The sequence below is a fragment of the Rhyacophila brunnea genome, unplaced genomic scaffold, assembly GCF_057557595.1.
Source record: "Rhyacophila brunnea isolate RB1 unplaced genomic scaffold, BYU_Rbru_1.0 scaffold_13, whole genome shotgun sequence".
In the NCBI taxonomy this organism is placed as follows: Eukaryota; Metazoa; Arthropoda; class Insecta; order Trichoptera; family Rhyacophilidae; genus Rhyacophila; species Rhyacophila brunnea.
The window spans coordinates 22,383,797-22,388,027 of NW_028232785.1; positions in this window are offsets into that span (position 1 = coordinate 22,383,797).

Below are 4,231 nucleotides of genomic sequence, written 5' to 3' on the forward strand. Positions count from 1 at the left end.
TAGATGCACGAAGAGTATTTTTGTCCGTGGACCGCTCTCACGGAGTTTTTAATGTTGTTTCCGTCGCAAATATGCTCATAAAATGCTTTAAAGTATCAAGGAATGTGGTTTTAAGTCAATCAGAATGTCCTTCACCAGCGGTTACAGTGGTACAAAAGTAAGTAAATTTAGATTCCAGACAGTGATGATGGACGTCTGTCAAATTGAATAGATTAAATCTTGAATTTCAGGGGAAAATTAACATAATATATGAGAAATAGCTCAATAAAGGTTTTCAAAGCAAAATACAGTTTTAATAATAAGGCATCAAAATTATGTATATAGATTATCTACAACGTTTAAGGAATGTCCAGGAACATGCTTTGAAAATAGCATAAAAGCTCCATTTCACGTACCCTGAGCATGTGGGCCGTTAAAACACGTAAAAATAAGGATGTTACATTTCCAAGACACAATTTTACGGGCTTATGGCGAGGTCGACTAAAATCGATTCCACAACTATTGGACACGCCTACAGTAGAGCAACTTTCCTTTGAATCCCATCATAATTCGATATAAGTAGGTATTCGACAAAACTAACCTGAAATACGAGACTATCAGTGTCGGGAATCTCTTGTTTTATATAAATGCTGGCGTCCGGACTGTTTGGGCGCTCTCCGGCCACATTGCATCTATTCTCCCTTTCCGCGTCTGCTTCGCTTACATCTGGATCGACTTTGACATCCATTTTATTTACCTATTTTACACGGAAATGATTATTTTTTTTCATGCAGTAAGCAGAAACATAGACATAGTTACCAACTGAAAATAAAATCATAGATAGACCTTACGTTCCATAGATAATATTATGCATTTGCACACCACTCGGCAGTGTTGCCATCGTTTCTTAGCAAAATTATTGTTTACAAAAATTCAAATAATAAAGTATTTCCGCAAAAATTAGTGTGGTTTTACTGATAACAAGTTAATTATTTTTTTCTTTTGCTGCGAACTATAGCAACAAAATGGCGGCTCACTTCTGGTTTCAAGCCTAAAGACTGAGCTGAACAGGAAAGGTCATTCATAGTTTAGTCGGAAAGTAACCTCAGCGTTGAAAGGACGTCATTTTAATTCAGTCTAACATCAAAAACCTCTAACCATAGGGGATTATTTTAAGAAACGCAATATTTATTAATTACAATTTTCGGTCGAATGAATAATCATTATTATTTTTAGTATTATTAACTTCAAACATAAAATGTACGCGACGTAACCTGATGCCGGCCGAAGGAATACAGGGCTGTTAAAATAATATCAATCTAATGGTACGTTTTAAAGAGTTACAAGTTTAAAGTTAAAAATAGCTTACTGTACAGATGGTATAATTACATATTTCCAATCGTCAAACGCCATACAACATTCATCTAAAATAAGTATGAAAAGACTAGCTGATTATGTTATGTTATTTTTGTATTATTCTTAATTTTTTGCTTATCAAAATATTTCACATATTATCTGATGATGTGTATTTTGAGTATATCGTAATATGTATCTTGTATCATTAAAATTGCTATTAAGTTGATATAACATAGGAAAATCTGTAAATCATTTAAAAGTTAATTTCGTTATAGTTTTAAATTAAACGCTGTTGTACTGTGTGACTTTTATAATATCAGATAGCCTTACGCGAGAGACAAATTGCACACAATTAAAAACACTTATCATAAGAATAAGTAAGACGTCTTCGACAGCCCTGGCGTGAATACGCTTTTGTCGTTACCTTTTTTATGTTCTCAGTGACCCGCTAGCTTTGAATAAAAAAAATAATCTGTGGGTGACTCCACGTCAATAATCATTTTTTATAAGTATAAATTATTTCTTGCATTGGCTTTACTTACCAACAAAATACAATATTTATTGTACCTACCGACTAAAAGTAAAGTAAAGTTGCGTTACTTGTTTGAAAAGTGTCAGACTAAATTTAAACCAATCGGGTAACTAATAAAAAGTCACTTTCTTTTTATAATAAACAGGCATCACTATATTCCACGTTTTTTTTAAAATATGCATTAGAATTAAACAATATGTACCTATTTTTTTAATAATTATGTTTCAAAATAAATACTATTCATTAATAATGTTTTTTGGATACCACATGAAATAAAAATGTAGGTAGATGTGTATTTCAACATCCTTCGTATGTTTAGTTCTCGGACAATTTCAGGTTAAAACGTTATTAATATATTATTAAGTTTATATCGTGGCTATCCATCATATTGGTTGCAATACTTCCCACCAAACAGCTGATTAACAAATTGAATTTAGTAACATTTACGTATATTAGAAGATATCATTTTTTGGTCACCCCATACTTTATTTACTTCGGCAGTGTTTATGACTTAAATTTAATTAACCCAATGCTAAGAGGCCCTTTTAATTAATTTTGTAATTAACGTGTTAATTTGAATATTACAAGTAGAGCAACAATTCCGGACCACATGTAAAAAAATCATATTTTCAATTCTCAAGGGCAATTCTGTAGAGCGTCCCCTTAAGTTAAGTCGTTTACATACCAAACATACACGTCATTTATCGATGATTTACGTTTGTCATTCCTTTTTAAAATATCAATCAATCTTTTACTATTGGCTGCCTACCTACCTATATACAATTGACAAGGAAAGATCTTTTCCAGTATTGCCATCTTTTTGCCATGCCAATTATAGTAAGCGGTCCAAGATATTATAGCATTTCGCGGTATTTCGGCACAAAAAAATATAGTAGGTACGGGTTGTTATCACTTTTGAAAATTAATAGTATGTTTTTGGTTTATTACAAAAAATAACGGAAAAATTATGAAGTTCAGATGCCCTTTTTTATTTAGGTATGACGTATGATCATCGGTGAATTAGGTAAGTACCTACCTACCACCTATTCATGAAATTTAATTTTAGGGGTATGATTGCACACGCAATTGGAGGAAGCGCCTAAATGCGCTCCATGCCAGATAGGTTCTGCTAGTGAGGTGCAGATACAAAATGCCGCCTTTAGTTATTAGACTTCTGTTACCACAACGAGGAAGACAAACATTTTATTCACCTAAATTATTTGATTTTATGGTATTTATTGGTATGTCTCGAAATCATAATAAACGGAGTAATTTCAATTTGAAGTTTGACATGCCCTCTAAAATCAAGCACAACGCTAATCTATAATAAATTAATAGTTATTATATATAAACACGTTATCCGTTAATAATTCTTAAATACCTAAATTATCAACATACAAACTTTTGGCGGCGACACACCATAAAAGCCACTGGCAGAGGTAAAAAAAACACCTACTTGATTGATTGGTGATACTGTGTAAGAACATCCAGGTTGGGGGTTTTCATTGCTGAACTGATATGTTGAGTCATTAAAATCCTCTTCTTTGATTTCAGGTACTTCAGATTTGATATACGACTCGACTGGAAGGTCCTGAAAAAAATATATTTTATTATCAAATAACGAATACAACGATCAAGTTAATGTGAGCTTAAATTTTCAAAAAGGTTATTAATTCATAATGAGCAAGAAGGTTTGGGGTTTACCTTTCAGGTTTGGGGTTATTAATGATTTTATCATTAATGATTTCGCGCTTCGAATCTTCAAAGAATTCATCAGCTAGTTGAAAAATATTCTCAGATTTGATATATATCTCGATGACTGGAGGATTCTAAAAATAAAAACAATATGTCAAAGAAGGCGTTTCTCAAAAGTAGGTAGCTATAATCGTTCCGCCATTCGTCGCCCTTAATAATATCGTCGCTGTAGGATTGCTTTTTCGAATAGACCAAATGTCAAATGTTCAGGAGACGAAAAACAAATTTGATTATCCTATTTTTAAATACATTAAGGTATTTTAATTGTTGTTATTACATAATATGAATGCTGTTTTCATTACAAAGCAATTTAAAGAAAATAATGGTTCTGGTCCATATAGATACAAAAAATCATTCTGCATTCAAAGGTCGATTTGACAAAAACGGATAGGTATTCGGCAAACCAATCGTATATCGACGATATGTCACCCCAAAGCAATCCCCAAAGCAATCCTATGACAGAACGCATACGAACTACTACGAATTGGTCATTCCTATAACTGCTCGCCGGTCGCCGCATCCAAATATCTATACTTTTCAAGAGGTTACGTGCGATTGTCGCTAGGTTGATGTGCGCGGTCTTCTAATGCAACATCGGATCGACGTTCC